At 46.7% G+C, this 25,054-nt stretch overlaps 1 protein-coding gene across 2 annotated transcripts in view; it reads right to left on the minus strand.

Annotated features, from left to right (window-relative positions):
• LOC138570089 (Krueppel-like factor 8) overlaps window positions 1–25,054 on the minus strand; it is a 1,505,457-nt gene that overhangs the window by 1,001,463 nt on the left and 478,940 nt on the right. Inside the window, exon 3 of one of the 2 annotated variants that reach the window (XM_069648687.1) lies at window positions 3,226–3,291. The exons of the other annotated variant lie outside the window; for it this stretch is intronic. The gene's annotated coding sequence lies outside the window, so the exon portion shown is untranslated. The remainder of the gene's footprint in view (window positions 1–3,225; window positions 3,292–25,054) is intronic. 2 annotated transcript variants of the gene reach the window in all.

Raw genomic sequence — 25,054 nt, forward strand, 5'->3', positions numbered from 1 at the left:
ATATTTGTGGGCATACGGTTTGCGTACTTTTAAAGCCACTTAAAAAAACATTTCCACGTTTATAAAAGATGGCTTGAAAAGTACACAATTCAATCCATCTTTTTATAAAGCTTTGACAACTTTTTAGAGACTGCCAGAGCCCGGCCCCAGGTGGCCCCAGCCCACTTGAAGCACTGATGCTTCACTTACGCGTACATGCGTGTCGACATCACGTTCCTTTGGGGATGTGCTTGTACAGTACAGCCCTGCTTTTTTTGTTTGGTTTATAAAAGCCAAACCTATTGCATTTGAGTGTAGATGGGGAAGATGGCATGTGAGGAGGGACACAAGGCTTGTACGTGTGGTTTGGTTATTTGGCCACCTATTAACTGCCCATGGCCATGCTAAACCCTACATTCTCACCCATTTCCTGCCCCTCCCCACCAAAAACACCTCCTCATAGGATCTCTGTCAGCTCACTTTAATCAAGCCTTACCATCAAGCGTTGCACTTGCAGTGCCTGGCAGGTTTTTTTTTTCTTTTTTTGCAGCTGTAAACACGTTACTTGTGCAATAAAAATGCCTGGTCAGCCTTCAACCACTCGATTTATAAGCATTATGCTTGTCCTTCACTGAAGTCCTGTTAAAAACAAGCATTGGCAAAGCCAATAGTATTAGTACAAGTATTAGGCTTTTGCCAGGTATTGCTATTAGCTGCTCAGGCACTCGCACAATTTGTACATGCTACCACGATGGCCAATTAAAACCACTCTGGCAGTACCATGCTGGTGCCTTTTCCGCATCTACACAAAAGCCCAAACTGTTGTCATTGCCAATGCTTGTCTTCTTTCCATCTAGGCCCACAAGCCCTAGAATGCAAAGAAAAAACAATCCTGTCTGATCACTCCCAGATGGAATGGGGAATGCTGCTATGTATAGAGGTACAGTTCATGAAGTAAGCAGACAGGGAGGGACTCATACATGCCACATTCTTTTTTGAGGAGATGCTTGTCCAGTGTTTTTTTTTCTCTTTGCATTCTGAGACTTCCAGTCCTGGATTTACAATGAGAGAAACAGAACTAGAATCAAAGGAATTACCAGGACTGGACAAGCATCTCCACAAGGGAATAGTGACGTACATGGAGACCACACACTGGTGTGAGGAATTGAACCATCCTCAAGGGGAGTGAGTGTGTGCTCGCCTGGGCTTTTTGTTGTTGTTGAAGTTTCATAATTAAAATGAATGATGGGAGATCAACCTCAGAAAATGTGTGGGGCTAATCCGCACACATTTTCGTCTGCTCACCGCACAAAAACACATAGTCATGTATACTCTGGGTGGACACAGCCTACAGGTGCAGTCCTCCGGTCGTGGCCAGCCTAATTAAAACATCAAAGGCTCCATGGATTATCTCTCTGTTGTCTAGGTTCTGCTGGTGGCAGCGCACACGGATGAGAGTTAATTGAAACAGGCCTGTGATAGGTCTGATTGCAGAACTGACAAAAGGGGACAGGAAATCCAACACCTCTTTGATATGCAATGTGTCAACTTGAAGCTAGCTCCCACCCCTCTGTATGGAGGGGAGTGAATCGCATGTCTGGGACAACTGTTTACAGTAGGCAACCCCTGTAGGTAGACCCCCTTTCAGAGTGAATTAGTATGTGAATTGATGGAGACAAAGTCTGTTCTCGCCACAAACTTCAGGAGAGACCTGCGCTTTGATCAGGAGCCACAGAGACCTCAATTAACAGGAGAGACACTTTGATCCACAACAGACAAGAAGGTGGGTGGGATTTAGTAGTACATATTGTGACCCCTTAACTTTCCTGTTGCAAAGCACTCTGGTTATGACCTCACGCATAACAGAAGATTATTGGTGGGGACCCAGGATTGGTTCCTTAAGGTAGGCTTAGCCTGCACCAATCACTGGGGCCCATTTGGCTTTAAAAGAGGGCTGAGCCCCTCACTATGCAGACCATCTGATGACTTTAAAAGGAGTAAGAAGGACTCATTTGGACTCTGGCTGAAGGTGCAGTCTGCCTTACAGCTTCCACCACTGAAGGAAGGCCAGGATTCCCCTCCCCTAAACATCTCCCATGGAAGAGAGGGAGATACCGGACTAAGAGGACCCATCCAGCAGCTTCAGAACCCGTAGCCAGCCAGAACACAGTGTGCCCTGCTAGGTTCGGCCAGCAGGCTTCCTAGATGGGAAGTGCCAGATAGTCTCTGAACAAAGGTCAAGGCAGTTGCCTGCAAACACTCTCCTCAGCTTTGGGCCGTCCGCCCTAAACGACGACACGAGCCCTGCGAAGAAGCAAGGAGGAGTGTCACAACAAGCATCAAACAGCATCCATCTTTTAAGGACATTTTCGAGACAGTCGAGCCCTCAAACCGCAACCGGCTACACCACTGACTGTTGTCACGCTGCAGTCACTAAAGCCGTCAAAGACGCCTTGATTAGCGTTCCAGATCCGCCAACCACCACAGAGAAACCGATTCTTGAGCCTTGCTTGACGAACTGCCTGCCGCCTGATACCCGGAGCTGTCTGCTGTCTTAAAGTCCATTGCAGGAGCTGCAAAGCGTACTGGAACCGACTCAACGCTGTCGAGCATCAAAATCATCTCAAGCACCAGCTACATTGTGGTTCTATCCCCCTGGTCCTTCACCAAAGGCCCCTAATGACATTCACAGCCCCTTGCTTCTTTGGTCCCGAAACCAAATAACCTTGAACCGTTAAAACGGATTGCTTTACCAACTACCCTCCTGTCAGTATCCAGAGTGCATCCCTTTTCTTTATGAAACTGTCTGTCCTCTGTGTTCTTTACTGGGTGGGTTGTATTTTGTAGTGTGCTAGAACTGTCTGTTGTAATAATAATAAAGTCAATATTTTTATACAACCCTGATTGGACAGTCTCTTTTATCATTGGGTAATCATTGTATTTTCGCTGTGTTGCAAATAACCAACGATCCACGACCTTGCAGAGATAAGCCTGCCATTCTGTCCGAATTACCAGAATTGGACAAGGAGGTTTATAATTGACTTGTATTTCCTTTCTGTTAGGATCCCTTCTGCTGTACTAGAGGTGTGTGGCTGATTGATGGTTTAGAAACCGATATTCACCCCTGGACCAATGGTGCCCCGTAAGTTGATTTGCCACAACTGGTGCAGGCATTCACAAGCCAGCCAACCCTCAGCTGACAATAATGAACACACATCCACAGCAATGATTATAGAGTCAACTCACCTACACACCAATGACATCACTCCAGCAGCATATATTCTTTTATAGAAGACACATCAAAGCTCCATCCTAATGAAAACAAAGAGAAAAGTAGAAACACTAATAAAAAGGACTCGTGTGTATCATGACATGCACGCAGCGCAACAGAGAAAAACATCACCACAAAAGTGTTCAGCTCCCGCTCATAAGTAACCTCCATACTGCTGTGGCACGGCATAATCGAGACCACACATACACGGAAGAAGACCAGCACAAGCCACCGAAGTTGAAATGCGCAACCAACATAACAGGACAAGGAATAACTATACAAAACCGAGAACCACCAAGCCCCTGTCAAAACTACGAACACAAATGTCCCACTGACAATGACGATAAACCCACCAAGGATGTTTCATCACACAATCGTCCAATGGCACGCACATAAAATGGTCAGGTACTACCCGGGGACATACAACATTAGCACAAAAGTGTCCAACCATCAATGGCACCGGTGACCCCCCGGCCCTGTTATTTGTCGCAGTGGGATACACAACACAATGGGGACCCGCTAACCGAAAGTGGAAGCCCACTGACATCCACTCTGGATAGAGGGTGGCAGCATCCTTACTGCTTTAAGCCACACCGAGCACCTAACGTGAAAACCACCCACACTCCTGGACACAGTGTGCTGCACTAACCATTGCACTCTACTGTGTTCAGACATGGCCTAACTCAGCCTGTGGCGGCACAAATGCATCATGATGTGCCTCTGTAGCCACCAACAAGCACACTCCAGGGAACACCTATGCATCCATCCACTCATTCACCATCACGACCAACAAGCCACAATGCACACACTCCGGTAACACCTGGGAATGGAACACATGCACACACTACCACAATACCAACACACCTCAACATGCAATTAAGCACACTCCAAGGCAACACTTGGAGACGGAACCTACACGCCCAATCAGGCATCCATCGCAACCATTGTGCCAAAGGGCACACACCCGGGCAACACTTGGAAACAGGACTAATGCATGCACCCATACTTCCACAATAGCCCACACGCCACAACGTGCAATTCAACACACTCCTAGGCAGGGGTCCGCAACCTTTAGCTCGGACCACAACTGCCCGTAACCCAATTCATAATAGTGAATGGTGAAGGGTCATGGGAGTTGTAGTTCAAACCATCTGGAGAGCCAAAGGTGGCAGAATTGAATAACTGCTCGGGGTTCCCAATACAAGCGGATTCAGTGCTCATTCATATTAACCAGAGAGTGAAACTTGTGCCGATCTCACTGCTACAAACACTGTGCAGCGCCGGTCACCTGCTGTAATTCTCTGTGCACAGAATGACCCCGGCGGCAATACTTCACGTTGCTCACATTTCACCTGCAGAAACGCCGCCACACGCCTTATTTCTATGAAACGCCGGCCCTCTCGACAAACGGCGCTTTAGTCCATTTCTTGTTTGTTTCCGGATTCTATATATATATATATATATATATATATGAGGCAAGCGAAATGTGAAGGCAGGCGCTGGGTTGGAGAGAGGAGGGGCAGGTCAGGGGCTGCGAGGCTGTACACCAGAAAGGCAGAGAAGAGATGGGGGGCCAGGGGATATGGCGCAATCATTACTCAGTTCCACAACTCCCATGGCCTTCTTGTCTAGGCGCTACTGGAGGTGCAAATCATTTTGCAAAAATAACATTGGACCGACGCTTCTCAATAGTTTGACCTACGGGAAAGCCCCATCGGCTCTATACCCTCCTATGCCGGCTTCAGACGTGCGACTAGAACACAAAGCACAGCACTCAAGAACTAAAATGACTGAGACATCACAACAAGCAACCACCAGAACGTTAAGAGAAGGCCTTTGCTGTCTCCTGGAACATCTAAACCTCGACACAGAACATCTTCATGCATCAACCAAAGGCAAAAAGGAAATTCTGAGGAACCACATTCTTGCCAATCTATGGAACTCAACCCCCGAAGTAGATGAGAACGGCAGAAGAGCACCCCATCTTTAGGAAAACACTGGAAACCTGGCTATTTAACTCAGAGTGATTAACATAAAGCGGGAGCTCCCAGCATCATCACTAGGAACCAGAGACCACCCAACAACAGCACAAACCCTGGAACTACCAAACACATCATACCAACCACTAACATTTCCCACTCCTCCGCAGGATATCCCACAAATACCTCACACGCGATCAAACGGATCAGTCTCACCTCACGCAGACAGACAAGCCATAAACCCACCGAAAAGTAGCTGCCGCAAACGAACGTCAGAGCCACTGGACGTTACCCCTACGGACACAACAACACCAGTGCACACAATCCGAACACACCTAGAAAGCAGACCCGCACAGACGTCAGGCTCTCCTGGTTCAAGCATCAAAAGAAAAGCACAACCTCTATCCTACTCCCTCTTCCCCATCTAACCTACCCGACCCAGCCAAGTGAGCACCTGGAGATCATACTAATGATAACGGTGCGCAGTATACGCCAACTTAACCTAAAATAGCATGAGCACTAAAGCAAAACGCTTCTCACCATAATGCAATTGATCATTTAATTCCTTTTGACTAACCCTCAATTTCTCTCCACCTTACCAGGCACACAAGCAAACAGCTAATAGCACAAAAAAGACCATCTGCCCACACTTCAAACATCACAAGCTTACACGTCTAACTATAACACACCCACAGTATAGACACGAGGCTCCCCCTCTGGATACAAAGCCTTAAATGCCACCTGCACACCACACTTAGAAAGCTCACAAGCATGCAGAGCTCGGGGTAATTGCGACCTGCAACCTCAGCACAAAGCACTTCCATCTCGCACGTCCCTCTCCTACCAACTAAACAAATTCGCCATCTCTTTTCCATGTCCGTCAGAGCACCTGGAGACCATGGCAATCGCGCATGTGTGCAGTACCTATCCTAATAACCTCACATGCTCACCTTTCGTGCCGTCCTACTTCCACAAATCCCTTTGCTTCTCGCCCGTCTGCGCGCTGCACACTAAACAGCACACCCGAGCGTCCGTTAATGAAAGGAAGCTTGACCATACATGGCAGCCACGGAAACACAAGAAGGACACCCGAAATCGAGTTCCTTTCCTCTTTCCATCACAGCCAGATGTGAAGGAAGGCACCAGCAGGTCAAGCGATCAGTGCAATTTGGGACGACACAGGTGGCTGAGTGGCAGCAGAGTGGTGGGGTTGAGGCGGTGGCAAGGGGGGGGGAGGGTGTTTGAGGAAGTGGGGTGCACACAGCGCAGCAGCCTTCAGCCCTCTCAGAACACGGGCCTTCATGACCAAATACAGCCCTTAATCTAAGAGAGCCGTTTGGCTGCACCCCTCGTGTCAGTTGCTAATGTCCGATAATACAACAGTAAATTCTGCCCTGCACTACTGCAAACAATATCTGTACACTATGATCTCACCACCCTTTGCATTTAGCACAGTAATTGGTTCAACAATCACTGACAGCACGTTTGCAGTCATGGTAGACCTTCCAAGTATGTCTTAGTTCCAGCACACAGTACATAGCTCCTGGAAGGTACCTTACAGCGCTTATGTGACAGCATGAATCTGGTGAGGGTACGATAGTCTGAGATTTCTAGCAATAACACGATGTAGCAATTCTGTTTCTGAGAGTAAGCTCTGCCAATCAGACCCTGCTTTCACAATGCTCCATGCCAAAAAGCATAGTGCACCCAAGTACCTTTGCTGTGACTGTCTACTGACATTATCAGCAGTTGCCCTCCAGTGGCTACATGGCAGGTTCAAAGGTCACACGCATTCCTGACCACAGCTGCTGGAACTCAAAGTTCTAACAGACAGAGGTGGCTTTTTAACTGTTCCTCTCTGCTTCAAAATAATAAATGTATGTATTCATTTTATTGGATATTTGTAAGGCGACTATACAACAGATGGTGTTTCAAGGCACCACAAGACAAAAAAGGGGTGGGAGGACAAGGGAGAACGGTCCTAATAGCCCATGTGACATTTCGTATTGTGCAAGGGCAGAACAAGAAGCGCGAGGTGGGGAGAAGTGCCGGTTTGCACAGAAACTAAGTGCTTAGGTGGGAAGGGAAGGGTGAAATGGGCGAAGTGCAAGAGCTACGGGGTGGCCAGAGATGAAGTGCCAGGAATGCAAGTAAGTGCATGGTGGAGGGGGCGAGTGGTGGATAGGGCATTGGGGCCTGGAGCCCTGTAGTATTCAGAGCCAGAACCAGGCAGCACTTCAGTGAGGCAGAAAGATGGGGGGTAAAGTGAAGCAGGAGAAGGGTCTTGAGGAGCTTCTGGAACTTAAAGCGATCCAGCTCAAACCTGAGAGGGGCAGGGAGAAGCCCGAGAAGCCTTGTGGCAGCGATAAAAATGAAATATAGGCCACGCCTGGTTTTGATATGGTTGCTACCTCGATTACACAATTCTACCACCACAAGCAATTGATGTCATTTTATTGTCAGCTTGGTGAACAGCGACTCATTCGTGACAGAGCCTGGTGTGTACACACCCAAAACAACCATGTGGTCCGACCTAGGACTCACTCCCCTTGATCCTCCTGACAAGTCATGCCACCTCTTCCAGGAAACAGGAAAACTCCCTGCGAGCTCTCCTGGAAACCAAGACTTTAAAGGCAGTCCTGTATTAACAATCACCACCTCTCACAAGGGTACTCCTGAATGAAGTCCTTTTGATGTAGGCAGACAGGGAAATACGGTGGAGTTAAAGTAATCCATGCGGGAGGTCCAGTTTTGTAGAGGGATCCCACCATTTTGTATTTTGCTAGGGCTCCCAAACATCCTGTCCCTATCCCACTTCCTGCAGACAAACCAATCTAAGTATGACATCAGAAGGCAAAGAACAAGTGTTATAGCAGCCAGGATGGAGCCCTTAACAACAGGCTTATTGTGGAGCAATCCGCACTGGCATTTCGTCTATATAAAGGGGTGCAAAGGAGACTATGGGCCTCATTACAACCCAGGCGCTAAGGGGTTAACGGCACCATAAAAGGTGTCGGCGCCGTTAAACCCTTAACGCCTGATTACGAGGTCCCTTTGCGGGTTGCACTTTAACGCCTGCTTCTAGCAGGCGTTAAAAAACCAACCCGCAAAGGGACCTAGGAGCTAATTACGGCACAGCTAATTACGGCACCGTAATTTATGGTGCCGTAATTAGCGCCTTCCCCATTCCCATTGAGCCCTATGGGCCAGAAATGGAAATGGGGAAGGGGCCAGGGGGAATTACCGCCCTGCCAACCTTGGAATGGGGCAGTAATTCCGCCATTCACCATGGCGGACCCCGGCATGGACCATGGTGCTAATAGCGCCATGATTTAGCGCCGGGGTCATAATGAGGCCCTATGTCCTTAGTAATCACCTTGAACTCTTTTTAGGATGCAACCTGCTTCAAAGTCTTCTGCAATAGAGCTGAAGACAGAGAGAGATCAAAGCAAGAGGCAAGATCTTCTCCCAAACCATCACCAGGGCCTATTTGGGATGTCCTGTTGGTTGGACAATGCCTACTGCAACTGAGAACACTGGCAACCAGGATCGGATTAGTGGAGGCAACAGGACCCGACAAGCGCTCTCTACAAACCTTCCTATTCTGGTAGGGAAGAGCAGAACATAGGATTTATCATACTCCAGAGACCCTGGATTGGGCTACCAGTGACTCCAAAGACAAGAAAGCAATGCAAATCCTGTCTCCCAACTCGAGATGCTTTTGGAGCTGGCTCAATTGTGCTTGAGCAACTACAGGACGTGCAGTGCTGTCTTTGCCACTCCAAGTAATATGAACCACTTCAACAGGCTACTGACTCGACCCAGCAGAAACATTGTCTCGACACCAACTTGGCAGACTACTAAACTCGCTGAAAAACATTGATTTGACTGGTCTCACATGTCTATGTTATCCCCTGAGAGCCCTTTTCTCAAATCGTCTCAACGCTGCCTCACCATTGGCAAAGAATGACTTGACCACCTTGGCAATGGCTCGACTACAGTAAAGCACCCAGAAGCCTGTTTCAATGCTGTTGAGCCCCCAAAGATAAGAAAATAAAAGGTATTAGAAGTGGGCCTGTTCTCCTGGCCCACCTTAAAGGGCCTTACTGACTGATAAGTCCCCCTTACATACCTTTTCAAAGACCTCTTCATTAACTTTGAACTGATTACTTTAATCATTTTCATGAGCACCCCTGTCTACAAACCCAGAGTGCCCCTTTATTTTGTAGAGGCAAATGAGCTATACCCGTCATCGTGTGTCCGTTTCACCTTAGGGGCACTGTTGGTTTGGAAGTAGTGTGGGGCTGACTAGGAGATTTAGTCACTATTCAGCTCTGTACTCCTGCAGAGCAGTAGGCATTTCGTCACAGTATGTATGCTGTGCGTCCCAGAAAGTCCATAGTGCAGCATTCCAGTAACACCACCAACCTGCTGTCCTTTCCAAAGCTTGTCATCTCAGCGGCCACATTAATGGAAAGCATGCTGCAAGTCAGGAACCAGAGTCCCAAAAAGGAGGCAAGAAAGAGTTGTCCCTGCTCCGCCTGCCAGCAATGGACGCGCCATCCACGACTGTGCGGCCTCCACCAACAAACCTTTCTCGTGAACTCTAAACTGCTGCAACCCTGAGAAAACAGGCCTGAATTAGGAAGAACACCAACCAACACTAAATACTCAAAACCCAGCAGAGGCATGCAAAAACGAACACCAACCTCAGCAAACAGCAATCTGCTGCCGATTAGGATAACCCAATTACAGCCTACAGCTGGCATAATTGTACAAAAGGTAAGGATTGGCACTCCTTAAGGGAGTGGCTGATGTCCCTGTTCCACAACAAAAGAGTTCTGTAAACTTGAGCTGTTAGCAATGTTGTAAAGAGTTGTTCTTTCCTATTAAAGGAATACGCAGGAGACATTAAGTACAAAATGAAATGTACTTTCTTTTGCAGGTATAGTCCATTTGGTAGTTAGAAAGGCAGGGAGTACTCACTGGCTCATGCACTCACAAAGCACAACACAGAAGGTTGACTGCTGTAAGGTTTTGAATTGATAATAGCCCTGGGCATTGTGCTAGGCAATCCTCCAGACCATGAGTCTTCAGACTGATAGGACATTACAAAAGGGGAAAGACCATATGAAAATTAGGTTTTGTCCCACTCCAAAGAGGGCAGTGCAGCCCAAACTGCTTGGTCACATCCCTTCTGCATGAGACTACAAGTAACCCAAAACATCTTTGGCCTCACTGGGCGTCACCAATGAGGTGTAGCTTGGGTCGCTAAGCCCAACATGCTCGGGACCATTTCCGGGCATACCTGCACCACTTGTGACTTAAACAAAACAAGTCGATAGCTGGACAGTTTACCTTCATGCATTGCTCTAGGCAACCCTCCAGACCCTCGTTTTTCAGCCGGCCAAGCCATTATAAAAGGGGAAAAACCATATGCAAATCACATCGGGAAAGAAGGAAGTCCAGTCTGAAATGCTAGGTTGCATCTCTTCTGCACGATACCACAAGCATCCATCCATTCACAAGCCAGATGGCTCAACTAACATGCAACACTCTTCCACAGTATTCATGCAACATAGTCTTGGGTTTTCATTAAACAGCCTGATGCAGACTGATCATTGTAGTCACTGTTTAGCGCAATTGAACCTACTAAACTAGCAGATCACAAAGTATAAGGAATAGAAATTGAACCATGGTGACACAAGGTGGCATCATTCTATGGGCTGGGAGGATAGCTCGGGGGCAACACATTTGTCTTGCAAGCAAGACAGAGAAGAGCAACACATGTTTGAATCCTGCCCCCATGCTTAGAGACTGGTCTCCGGTATTAATGCCAACTGTCTTGATTTCAAGCCACTTTGTTTATTGTAGGGATATAATTATTGTCTGACCCGTCTCAACATTTTATTAATCTCATTGCATTGAATAGTATTGCATTTTAGACCAGTCCATCAAAAGTTCAGCTTTTCAACCAAAATATGATTTAGAACTGTTTTGCAAAGGTGCTAACCTACAATTCAGGAAGCCTCATGGTTACCAATAACTAGTGGAGAGATTATAGCAGCCTAAGTAGCTTGACTAGACGACCTGGTTGAGGGGGACAGACCACATTTCCCACAACATGTCCTGCTTCCCAATAAGTGGATGGAGTGCATGTCCGGTAAACAGGAAAGCTTGGTGTTGTAAGGAAGGCATGGGTGTTTATTGAACGTTCAAAAGGTTGAGATAAACGCCTATCTAAACCTAAATCTATAGATGGGAGCAAGCTACTACGATGAAATAATAATAATGCAGTCCTAGTGGAGTCTTGTCAACAAAAAAGGGCTTTTAGTTAAACAAAAAGATTGCCAATCCTTACTACTAATTTACAAATAATGTGGGGTGATGTTCGTGAAAAAGAAAAAGGTGTTTACAAAATGATAAGTCAGGATGTTTGTGCCGTTGGCCTCCCTTCCTCACGTTTTCAGCACGGGACAAGGCGGTTCACTCGAGCAAAGCACACACTCTGGCGTCTACGGCATGAGGATAGAGTTCCATTTTCACAGTTCTAGACCTTCTGTGTTCAAGCCTCTTTGCTTCTTGTAAGTCTCTTGACTCAGAGGGTCTGGTATACAAAAACAACACGAAAACGTTATTTTGCCATTTCAGTATTCAATTTGGGTGTTCACCCTGGATCCCCCTCTGCCGGGCTCAGATTCCTTTGACAGTATGTTCAGATAATTCTTTCTCAGGTGACTCACGGTTCACCCCAGACCCCCCTCAGCCGGGCTCAGATCCCTTTCTTTCACTCAATCAATCAGTCTCCCTCAGCCGGGCTCGGACCAATTGTGATATACTTCAAACTATCGAAGACTTTCGAATGTGCACAGGGTTTAGCTTGATCCGTTGCATGACCACTTTGATCTCAATATTCCTTTTTTTTTAAAAAAAACCTCTTTATTTCTATATTTTCCATCAACGAAAATAAAATACATGAAATATAATAAAAGTTACATTTTAGATAACAATATCATTAAACAATATCCCTTCTAATAACAGAATTTAAGGATAATAATAAATAATAATCCTGTTACATTGATTTCATCATCAACAATTTCAATACGTACTGATCTAAAACATAACCATGAATAAGAATCCGACAACCACAACAAGTAGGACTACAACAAACAGGCACAAACAAACACAACCTCCCCTCCCAACCCAACACACTTTTTAGTCATTAAAATAAACCCAAATTTGCAATAATACAAACAAGGATCATCCATAAAAAATATTCCTTTTTCTCACACCCAGCATCAGTTGGATACCTAACAGAGACTTTCGAATGAGCACCCACGTGGTGCCGGACCACTCTGTGTATGGTATCTTTTCTTGGCCTCCCAAAGTTCAATTCTAAAGTTCAACTACTCCTTTTGGTTCCCACTCATATCTGCATCGCTCTTTGTGAACGCCTCACACACTGTTCTCTTTGTACAATGTTGCCACTTGCAACCTTGGTTCAAAACACAAGCTGGTTTGGTATCAGTCTCTCTGACTCACCGGCTGTGCTGTCTTTTCTGATGCTGCTTTGGTGTAGGAGCCAATGACATACCATAGCGGCAATCGCTCCACGGGAGATCCCAGGGTACCTCCGAAACATTGCAGGTTTGATCAGCCTTAGTTCCGGGTCTTCGGTTTCTTACTTTCCAAGGTTCACGAAAGTAACAGTCTTTAGGGGTCACAGGTACTTCCATCCTTGCAACTCCAACTCTCTCTGGTCTCGCCGTCTTTCTCCTTGTATTAAACTGCTATCTTGGAACTGCTGTTTCCTCATGTGGTTTGCCTCGCTCAGAGTGTGCTTTCGTGCTCCGCCTTTTATCCGTGTGGGTAAGTGTGATGGAAGTCAGGTGTGTGTAATAATTTGTAATTGCCTGACCTTGCCTGCCCATAGTGTTGGAACATGTCAGGTATACGGGTCTGGTGTTAGTCCTTTGTCGCTCACAGTAAACTGTCACTGAGAAAGAGTGTGTGTAGGAAAAAGGGGGAGGGGGGTTCAAATCCTAGGTATCTTACCTGGTAGAATGGGGAAAAGGTGTTATTGGGAGGGGATACCGCGTCTCACATTCTGGTGTCCCACTTCCACTCCCTGAGGACCCCTCATCAAGGTGATCCTCCCGCACTAGTCCACCCCCAGGAACTGGATCCAAAAGTGATGACCGTGTCCTGGCCACCTGGAGACTAGCGGGTGAGACACCTTCTGGTTTCTCACAGTGTGCATGAAAGAAACGTAAACATAAGCATCTTTTTTTCCCCTAGATGAGTAAATGGTTGAAAAAATAAAGAGAGTAAAGAAAGAGTGGAGAACTGATGGGATACAATAGAAGGGGGGTGAGAACAAGAATAGCAGAAGAAAACAACATGGCAAAACCAATAGTTTTGCCTTTTGCAGTTTGAATTTTACAATTTGTCGAGGGTCAGAAGGAGTCGGTGTAGAATTTTCTATTTTGTACTGGATTTTATTTAAATAAGAAGAAATGCCTCACTTTCCCTAAACTATGGGGTTCCCTACCTAACACAACTAACTGGGTTGCTCGTCGGGAAGTTGGGAAGTCCAAAAGTAATAGTCTGTCCTCTGTCCAAATCTTAGCTACTCTGACCCTACCATTACCATCAAAACAACTTAAGTCCAGGAGAATGACTCCCTTCTCCTGGTGCAGCTTTCTCAGCAGGCTTTCTTCAATATAGAATCTTGAGATAGATCTTGGCTATCACTTGAATCAGTTCCTTTAGTTCAGTTAGGGGTTTCCACAACTCTTGGCCTTTCCTCTCTTGACTATTCAAAGTCTTTTTCAAAGACATGATGGTTCTGTGCATTATTTTCCCTCTGGCTTACTCACACAAGCTTGAGAGTCTCTCTTTGTCTGACAAACAACTTGTATCTTGGGTACTCCTACTCTTTTCAAAGTTATCAATCCTCTTATCACTTGACTTGTCACTAAGATGAGTATGATAAGCACAGTAATGGTGCTCACTCTTCTGGTTACTTTGCGTCTCACTCGGACACGTATGAATGACCCAGTAATGGTGCTCACTCTTCTGGTTACTTTGCGTCTCACTCGGACACGTATGAATGACCCAGTAATGTTGCTCACTCTTCTGGTTATTTTGTGCCTCACTGGGATAGTATGATTGACCCAATGATGATTCTCACTTTTCTGGTTCTTGCGTCTCACTTGGATGAGTACGATTGGCACAGTGATGATTCTCACTCTTCTGGTTACTTTGCGTCTCACTGGGACAAGTAGGATTGACCCAGTGATAAGTCTACCTCTTCTGATTACTTTGCTTCTCACTTGGATGCGTATGATTGACCCAGTGATGATGCTCACTCTTCTGGTTATTTTTCATCTCAGTGGGACGAGTCGATTGACCCAATGATGATTCTCACTCTTTGGATTACTTTGGGTCTTACTAAGACGAGTATGAGTATAGGGTTTATTATACTTGCTAGCCTCCCCGGGTCTCCTGCTCCTCCCGTTACTTTCGTGGAGTTGGGACTGCTTCACCGGTTCGGTAGGTCGTCTCTTCCGCTCTTCTCCATGTGGCAGAACAGCAAGTTATGTTAACGCTTTCTCGCTGGATGACACTCTCTGCTGTGGTGTTTCACGTACTCCTTTGCAGTCAGGAAAGAGTTTCCCCTTCTCTTCTCCTCTCTCTGTAGGTCTTGATATCTCTTTCCAGAGACATGTACTTGTTTGCTCAACTCTTCCGAGTGTTTCGGCTTCCCTGTGCTACTGGGGCAGAACTGCATCCAGGTTTCCTCTGTGAATGAGAAACCGCACCACCTCTGGTTCTCGTCACGCTCTGCTGCCCCAGCAGCTTTGATCTTCCTGGGTTACTCGTGTCATGGCATCTCCGCCTCCAACACTTATGACACTCTGCAGGGGGGTTCCCTGTGTAACGCTATAGGGCTTCTTTTGTGTTGAACTGTTGATCCTTATTGTTCAGTTGGTTTCCTTTATCGCAGTACCAAAGAGGTACCTTTCCTCCAGTGAAGTTTCTCAGTAGCAAATGTATAATGATTCATCCGGTTTTCTTCCAGTAGGTTTTATTAACTTCGGTTGCTGAGGTATTAGGGCAGGGAAGTCCTGATCGGAATGGGAGTCCTTATCCCGGGGGTGGGGGGTAGCCTCTCCCGTTGAGGTCCCACTTGCCTCTACCCCTAGGAAGGGTATTGCGTTGCGGGCTCACCTCCCTAGACTCACAAGGAAAGGCTCCCCTGGGGAAGTGACAGAATCCTGCGATTCATCACAAGTTATAGACTTGAATTTCTGCAGCCCCACAAAGAACAGACAGATTCAATTCAAATAACTGCTAGGTCAGATAGCTGGCTGGTCATCATATGTCTATTATGTTAGCTGTTAGCCTCTTGTGGATGGATTAAATAATTTTACAATATCTTACATGGGCTCTGAGCCGTGAAACGTGCAGATTGCACCACCCGTTATGGAGGCTGTCAAAAATGCTTTTGATCTCTGGATTATCTAACAAGGCATCATCAATAAAGTTAAAAAAATACATTGAAGCGCAAATTACACCTGGCTTTAAAAGAGGTCCATCAGAACGGTGCAACTCCTAACAGTCTATTTACTACAGCGCAAAATGTAGGACTGTGACACTTTGAAATAGAATTTCCGACACACATGATATGAAACCATGAGCATTACGATGAGACTACTGTGCTGTACCAAGGCAAAGCACAAGTTTACGAGGCATGCTCATGCAAAGAGTGCATCAACATTCTCTCAACATGCTATTTATAGCTGCCACCTAGAGAAGCATCTGGGCAGCATTCACAGCTTACCATTTACCTCAGTCAGCTGAAGCAGCTGCTCTACTCATTGCTTGCCTGCAAGTTTCACGCTAGAAACCAGAACTTAAGTACAATGGATACCTCAAATCTTCCAACTAAGCGGGGTATCCAGCTGTGACATGTAGAAATGCCACACACATGTAGAAATGCCACACACTTAGTCATATGCAATCTTATGGGGTGGTTGGTGCAGCATAACAGAGCAAAGGTCTCCTAGATTACATCACATTTAGGCTCTCAGCATCCAGCCACCTTACCAACTCTCCATGCAGACTTTAATTCTTTCTTCACCTTCTCTTGTGCCATTTCCACCCCAACTCCACCACACTGCCCAGTGAGAGGGTGAGAAAGAGAGAAAGCGAAACAGTGAGAGACAGAGCAAAAAGGAGACAGGAAAGGGAGATTGTGTGGGGTTAAAGGATAGATTAAGCAATACAGAGAGACTGTACCAAAAGACTGGGAGAAAGTGACTGTCACCGCAAGACTGACTAGAACTAGGACTAAGACTGGGATTAGGATGAGAGGTTAAGACTAGCACAAGATACTAGGATGAAGAACAAGGTACGAGGAAAAGGAGGGGCGAAGAACCGGGAAGAGGACTATGGAAAAGAGACTAGGACAACAAGAGGTTAGTACGAAAGACGTGGTAGGAGACTGGGGCTCGGACAGTGTTCTAGGATATGAGACTAGGAGGACAAGGGAATGGGAAAAAAAACGAGCAGGGTGATGAAAAATAAGGAATAGAAATGAGAGACCAAGACAAAGAACTAGGACTAGGGATGATGATACTAGGGTGTATATGAGAGACTAGGACAAGGGACCAAGACCAAGCCTAGGACTAGGATTAGAGACTAGGATTTGGACATGGGTTAGCAGGGGAGACTACAACCAAGATGAGAGACTTGAACTAAGGATGAGCGACAAGGGACTATGACGAAGGAGGCTAGGATGTGTGACCAGGAAGATAGACTAGTGATGAGGGTATAGGCAAGAGACTAGGACTTGTACGATGGACTTGGCAGTACAACTGGAGACTAGGAAGAGGGAATAGGATGAGAGACTTGAAATATGATGAAGGTCTAGGGCTTTATTGATATACTAGAAAGAGGGTCATGGGACTAAGATGAGTGATGTAACACTAGGGTTTGGACAGGAGTATGTTACGAAGATGACATAAATGACAAGACTCTGCGTTTCATTCTAATTGCTGGTGCCTGCACTGAAAAATGCTGACAGAAGATCGCATGGAGGGTAGCAGGGCACAAAAAAGGCAATCTGCCATTCAGCCAATTAATGCCAATAACACCACAGTTCCCATTTCAACCACCCGCCCCCCACCCCCTTTTCTTTCCTCTCTGTAGCATTGTTTTCCACACATGGTGACTAAAAACCACAGCAAAAAGAGTCAAAAGCAATTAAGGTTGGCGCAGGGCGAGGAAGGGATATAAGTGATAGAAAATGTGTGTTCATCCAGTGTCCCAATAATGTTCACAGTGTGCCACCTTGATAACGTGCCTAAGGGCAAAAAACAAAACCTCCCTGAAAAAGTTGAAGCTATTGAAAACGCTCCACAAATGGTTTGAAAGGTGATAAACGGGTCACTATAGAAAGAAAGGGTAACACAAATCTGACCCCAGTCAAGGCATCTCCGATATACCGGTTTTGGTAGTCGTATGTGTAATTGTGGCGTGTGTGTGTGTGTGTGTGTGTTTCAGGCTTCAGCTTTGATGTGCTTCGTCTATGCCTACTGTATTGTTCCGATTTCCGGTTCAGATAATCTTGCCACCCTTTACTCGTGTAAAGGTAACAGATGCAAGTCATCACACAAAGTCCTGCCTTAAAACATGGCCACCCATAGGCTCCTCCAGTGCTCAGAGAGGTGGGGCAATCTCCTCCCTGCGTCCTCAAGATAGGAGTGTTGTACGCTCACATGAAAATACCTTGAGAACAGCCTTTTCAGAATAATCACAGTAAAATAAATAGCAATCTGCACACAGTGAGGACCTGTGGACATTCAATGGCAGGATGTGATGGATTGATAAAGCCACTTTGTGCAGCTGGTCTAATTTGCTATGCGCAAGACACAAGTCCTACAATTCCCAGAAATCTTCATGTTGTAAAACTGGAACCTTCACTTTTACGATTCCTGCGCTTTTTAGTCACAAATCAGGGCTTTAAGTGGGCCGTGCTAGCCGTGTTGGTGCCCAAGCAGTCTCATAATATGGGCCCTACCGGCGCTGCCTTTAGCCACCCAACTAGCAACAGGTACACCGACCCCCTCAGGCAGCCCTTTTAGCCAACAGGCTACATGGTTAAAGGGCTGCCTGCAGGCATCAAAGCTTCTGATCAGATAAAAGGCTAATTCCTCTCCCTTTTTCTAATCTGAAGCGCCAACAACTGCAGGCAGCCCTGTTACCACACGGCTTCTTGAATGAAAGAGCTGCCTGCTGGGTTTAGGTCCTCTCATTAAGAAAGAAAGGATAGTTGGTGCACACTGCTATAATATCTTTGGGGCCCCAGGCCTCTCATTTTGTTTCTTAATCACAATCTCCAACAACCCAAGCAGGCAGCCAGCCTGTCAGCGGGGCTCAGAGCCTGTGAGTTTGGAACAAAAAGGAGAGGCTGGGCTCAACAAAAGGCATGATACCAGTGTGCCCCAGCAATTGCCAGGCCGCCGCTCCCCATTGGCGAGTGGGGGAACTCTAGCTAGTAGATATGACCTAAGTACAAGTGGCCACGCCTTCTAACTAGACACACGCTCGATTCTGCCTCCCACTTAAAGCACTGGTCAATGAGTATTTTTTATTTCGAACTTAAGAAAGCGAACCTGAGGAAACATCCAACCAGGTCCAATCTGGCCATTCCTGTCTGCAGGCTGGGAGCATATGCAAGTCCCACCTGGCTTAATTAAGGGTATGTCTTTAAAAGACGGACTTAACAGCAAGCAAGAACACTGCTGATGAATGCTGCTGGAGTGGCATGGTTGCTTTCACGTCACTTCCGGTCAGCAGCACCTAGTGGCTTTTGGCTGTAGCATGCCGACCAGGTGAAGAAACGGCACAGCCCGAGTTGCTAATTCCAGCTGGATCGGTTCATAGAGATGTCTGGCTTCTCACACCGTTCTTCAGTATTTCCTCAGTCTCTCTGCCAATTTCCAGGCTACTTTTTCTTTACCCAAATCCTCCTTTAGCATCAAGAGTTTAGGTTAGTGTAAATTGAGATTATTATAGATCATCAATGCTTACTGGTTGCCGATTGATTTTACCTGCATTTCCCTGGCTCTTTAAACAACGAGAAATGCCTCCTTAACATTCCTCAAGCAAGCAGCTGAAATTATTAAATAGCAGTTCAAAAGCAGTGATAAGATGTTCTACTCAAGGCATTGAATAAACAGCCCAGGACATGTTTCTTGACTGTTATTTTATCTACTTTACCTCGTGGCGTGTAGATGCCTGGGAAGGACTTACTAAATGGTTAAGTAACTTTGGAAGCTGGCTTAGATAAAGTTTAAGAAAGGCTTGTTATTTTCAATAGGGCTCCAATCCGGTTATTGGGCTGCTAGATTCCCTTTCCCCGAAACCACCCTCGAGTGTGAAGGTCCTCTGGTGGTATGGAATTACCTGTCCACATAGGTGACATGGTCAATGTTTTAGTATCATTTTGAAAGCACTGCCATCTGTGAGAGCAGTATAGCTTTTATTTTTATTTTAAAACATGATGGCTGCAATTTCCGACTCTGAAGGTGAGTTCTGCCAATCAGACTCACCTTCATAGATGCTTCATTACAAAAAGCATAGTGCACAAACGTGACCCTGCCAGGGGCAGTCTCCTGACAACCTCCAGCAAACTGCTTCTTTGTGGCAACAGGGCAAAACAAAGGTCACATGGGCGTTCTTGCAGCCTGCTGGAGCCCAAAGTTCCATGCACAGGGGGATGCCCTTGTAATCAAAGGCACCCCTTTCCTCAAGTCATAACTGTGTGTCCCGGGGTCCTCCTGGCACACTAATCTCTAAAAATAAGCCCTGACTGGTTTGACATGGTGACTCCTGAGATAACACAGTTAAACAGCCACACCCCTTTGATGTCATTTTATTCGTCAACCTGGTAAAGAGTGCTTCATCCATGGTGGAGCTCTGTGTGGATTCGGATTGTCTGGGCTACATGTTACCCATGATAAACCATTTTTGTGTAGCACAAAGCCTTGCCTTTCAGGCCCTGAGTAGGTTTGTTGCCTTCCTCTAGAAATCATGACTTCTATGCGGGCTTAGGTGGAAACGGGGCTTTAAAGGCAGTCCTTACAAGGCAGTCCTTATAAGACTACAGGAAGGGGCCAACACACACACACTTACATCACCACACCTGACAGGATCCCAACCATACCACTTCCACAGAGCATCCACAAAAGCAAGGAAGACAAAGAAAAGCCACAAACAACACAAAGGGCGCACACAAAAAACATGATTGCCCCGCAAAAAGGAACAGTGGGTCTAAAGATACACACACATATATGGGTTAATTACCCCCACACATGTGTGCAATATAACTAGATGGTCCAATCAATAATAGCATGGTACTGTAGGCCAAACACTTAACGTGCACCAAAAGACCTTAAAAATTATATTCTGACATAACTAAACTGTATCGTGCACGGGTGCTCTAAGACACCCATTGCATCTACATCACGTTGTATCATAACTGTATAATGCACGGATGCTCTACGACATCCATTGCATACTGCATCAAATACATACCATAACTCTAGAATGCGCTAGGATGCTCTACGACATCCATTGCATACTGCATTACACAAATAACATAACTCTGGAATACTTGGATGCTCGAAGACACTGTCCTGGCTGGAAGATTCCGCTAACTCCCGTTCCTCCCCACTCTCCTCACCTGATTCAAAATCCTGTGGTTGCAGTTGCCTGTGAGAGAGGTAGTCCTTCTCCTTTTTGTGTAGAACGTATCTGTCTCGAGAGGAAGCCACAGTGAGCGCTAAAGTATAGCAAACCTGGGCCCCCTTCCCGAGACCAGACAGTGTGAAGGGAAAAAGCCTGTTCAGGCAGAAAAAACCCTCCGAGGAGTGCAGCGGCTTGAGAGGATCCGGAGCAAGCAGTTGTAGTGGAGTTCTTGAGGCAGGTAGCTGATGGGAGCAGGCGAAGCCGGACATCCAAAGTAGAGAAGGACCCAGAGAGAAAGAGCCACCGGAAAGGGTACCAGCGGAGAAAACTACTCCGGAGCAACAGGAACCAGGGCGGCTGGATGACAGCGCAGCCGAAGGGAAGGCGGGCGCGGAGGACAGCGCACCGTAAGAGGAAACAAGCCGGAAGGTAAGGAGAAAGCGGAAAGAAGAGGTGAGGCGAGGAAAGGGAGAGAGAGGGAAAGGTAGTCCGAGGGAGGCGGACCGAAGGTACAGAGGAGTGACCGTGGCGGTCGAGGCTGGAAAAACTAGCGTGTAAACCCAAAGAAGCGAGCTAGCGCAGTAAAGGGGGTTGCAACGTGGCGATCGCTGGTAGTGGAGGAAAGAAATACTTCCCAGCGGCGCCATGTTGGAAAACCACTAGACCGTAGGGTGCGTAAAGGAGAAATCACGTAGCGGAACCTACGCTCGCCCTTCCAGCGCGTAACCGCCAACACGGATATAAACGCCAAACAGGACGGCGAATGACAGTATGCCCCCTCCTAGAGCGTAGGACCCCCGGCTTAAAGGGGAAGCGGGCATGAAACTGAGCGAACAACCGAGGGGCTTGAATGTTGGAAGCCGGTTCCCACGAGTCCTCCGACCTAGGGTAACCCTTCCAGGACACCAAATACTCCAACCTACCACGGTAGTGGCGGGAGTCACGTAAAGTGGAAACCTCATACTCCATAGAGGAATCCACTTGAGGAAAAGGCTGGTCGGGAACAGCTCTCTGGTGGACGTCCGGAATGAAAGGTTTGAGAAGAGAGGCATGGAAGACAGGATGAATGCGGCTGAGGTAAGAAGGTAGTTTAAGTCGAAAGGTAACAGGATCTATTTTGGAAAGAATGGGAAAAGGACCCAAAAAGCGAGGAGAGAGTTTAGAAGGGTGAACCCATCGCTGCAAGAATCTGGTGGACAGCCAGACCTTGTCCCCTTCCTTCCATTCAGGGCAAGGCCTACGATGTTTGTCTGCTTGGGTTTTGTTGTATTGACGACTCTTCTCCAAGCACCTTCTGGCAATGACGTGTGCATCAGAAATAGACTGCATAACCTCTTCAGCCGTCGTGGAATTGGTGGGCGACGGAATGTAGGGAAGAAGAGATCTTGGGTGTACCCCATAGGTGCAAACGAAAGGAGAGAGTCCAACGGCTGTATGAAATGAGTTATTATAAGTAAACTCTGCCGTAGGAAGCAAAGAAATCCAATTGCCCTGAAGACGATTGCTGTAGCATCTAAGGTACTGTTCCAATGTGGCGTTAAGGCGCTCAGTTTGACCGTTAGTCTGTGGGTGGAAACCAGACGACAGGGCACGTTCCATACCAAGGCGAGAACAAAGAGCCTTCCAAAACTTCGAAACGAATTGGCTGCCACGATCAGAGATGATCTTGTCAGGGAGACCATGAAGACGGAAAATATCCTGGGCGAAAACCTCAGCCATCTCAGTTGCGGTAGGAAGACCAGGCAATGGGGAAAAGTGAGCCAGTTTGGTCATGGTGTCAACTGTAACCATAATACATGTGCAGGAGTTGGAAACAGGAAGTTCTACGATGAAATCAGTAGAAATCAAACCCCAAGGGCGAGAGGGTACCTCAGGTTGGGTGAGAAGACCCAAAGGTTTGCTAGTTATGGACTTAGTCATGGCACAAACCGGGCAACTGAGTATGTATTCCTCTACATCCTTCTTGAGTTCCGGCCAAAAAAAAGAACGAGTGATAGATTCTGTGGTATTAAGCTTTCCACGATGACCTGCAGTGAGTGAATCATGACACCAATTTATGATCTTGAGACGTAGTGGACCGGAAGGTATGTATAACCGATGGTTGAGGTATAGCAAACCCTCCTTTTTGGTGTAGGATGTCTCTCCTCTGGGTAGCGGAACAGTACCTTCCGAAGCAACACCAGCTCGAACCTCTTCCAAAAAGGTTTTGGCAACCGTTAGGATCCTATTCCTGTGGAACATCGGCTCTGGGGTATGTCTTTTCCCCTCACATTTGGGACCCTTCCGAGAGAGTGCATCCGCAAGCGTATTGTTGGTACCAGGCAAGTAAGTAATTTGCAGATCATATTGGGCAAAGAAATATGCCCAGCGAGCCTGCCTGGAGTTGACACACTCCATATTCTGAAGGACCTTGAGATTCTTATGGTCCGTTCTGATGATAACGGTCTGCCTTGCTCCCATCAGTAGATGTCGCCAAGTCTCACATGCTTGTTTAATAGCCAGCAATTCTTTTTCCAGTACGGAGTAGTTGAGTTGGCTGGGAGTCAACGTCTTAGAGAGGTAGCAAATGGGTACTCCCGTTCCTCGAACACTTGTAGCAGAACAGCTCCAATGGCCATGGCCGAGGCGTCAGTCTCGACGATGATCTGTCTGCTCTGGTCAGGATGGCGCAAAGTGGGAGCAGTACAAAAGAGGTTCTTGAGATCGTGAAAACTCTGTTCTGCTTCGGAAGTCCAGAGGAAGGGATTGTTGACCTTCTTGAGTAAAGAAGTAATAGGGAGGACTGCTTCAGAGAAGTTTGGGATGAATGAGCGATAGAAATTAGAGAGCCCGAGAAACCTTTGGACCTCTTTGATCGATGTCGGGGAAGGCCAGTCCAGAATAGCTGCTACCTTGCTGGGATCCATGGAGATACCTCTTTCAGAAAGGTGATACCCTAGATAGGGCACTGAAGTAGCAGCAAAAACACACTTCTCTGGTTTGACAAGAAGTTGGTTGTCTTTAAGCCTTTCCAGAACTTGTTGGACATGGGTTTTGTGATTCTCTAGATTGCCGGAATATATCAGGATGTCGTCAAGGTATATGATCATGGAGACAGACAATAAGTCTGAAAACATCCGATCCATAAACCGTTGAAAAACAGCAGGAGCATTCACCAAACCAAAGGGCATGACTCGGTACTCAAATAAGCCGAAAGGAGTGCGAAAAGCGGTCTTCCATTCATCTCCTTTGGCGATGCGTAACAAATGATATGCATTTCTGAGGTCTAATTTGGTGAACCAACGTGCACCTTGAACAGCTTCAATGATCTCATGTATTAATGGCATAGGATACCGATCCCGGATGGTAACCTTGTTGAGGCCTCGGTAATCGATACAAGGGCGCAAGTCAGTAGAGTCCCTCTTCTTGACAAAGAACAAAGAAGCTCCGGCAGGAGACTTGGAAGGTTGAATGAGCCCATTCTGAACATTGGCATCAAGATAATCTCTTAGAACCTTTCTTTCTGCTTGAGTTAAAGAGAACATCCTACAGAAGGGAACCAAAGCATTTGGTTCTAAGTCTATGGTACAATCTTCTGGCCTATGGGGAGGTAAGGTCGCTGGCTTTCTTTCGACGAACACCTCCAAGTAAGGGGAACAGTACAGAGGTAGAGCATGAACCCCAGCCAGCTGTTTGGTAGACCCTGTAACAATCTGAGGAATACTGTCGTTAGAAAAACAGTTGAGCTTGCAGTAGGAGGAACAAAATTGTAGTTGATTGTCTGCCCAATTGACATGAGGGTTATGCTTTCTGAGCCATGTGATGCCAAGAATAACCGGAAAATGGGCAGCTCGAATAATGTCGAACCGGATCGTCTCGGAATGTTGAAATATGGTAACCGAAAGGTCCTCGGTGGTGTGAGTAATGGGTCCTGAAGAGAGAGGAGAACCGTTGACCCCTTCTACCTTTTGATCTTCTTTGTGAGGCAGGGTGCGGGGACCCATTCTTTTGGTCCAGATGATGTCGACAAAGTTTCCGGCGGCCCCGCAGTCCAGAAGTGCGAGGCACTCAACTGCTCTGCCTTTGA

The sequence above is a fragment of the Ambystoma mexicanum genome, chromosome 2q, assembly GCF_040938575.1.
Source record: "Ambystoma mexicanum isolate Mex_15411 chromosome 2q, UKY_AmexF1_1, whole genome shotgun sequence".
Taxonomy (NCBI): Eukaryota; Metazoa; Chordata; class Amphibia; order Caudata; family Ambystomatidae; genus Ambystoma; species Ambystoma mexicanum.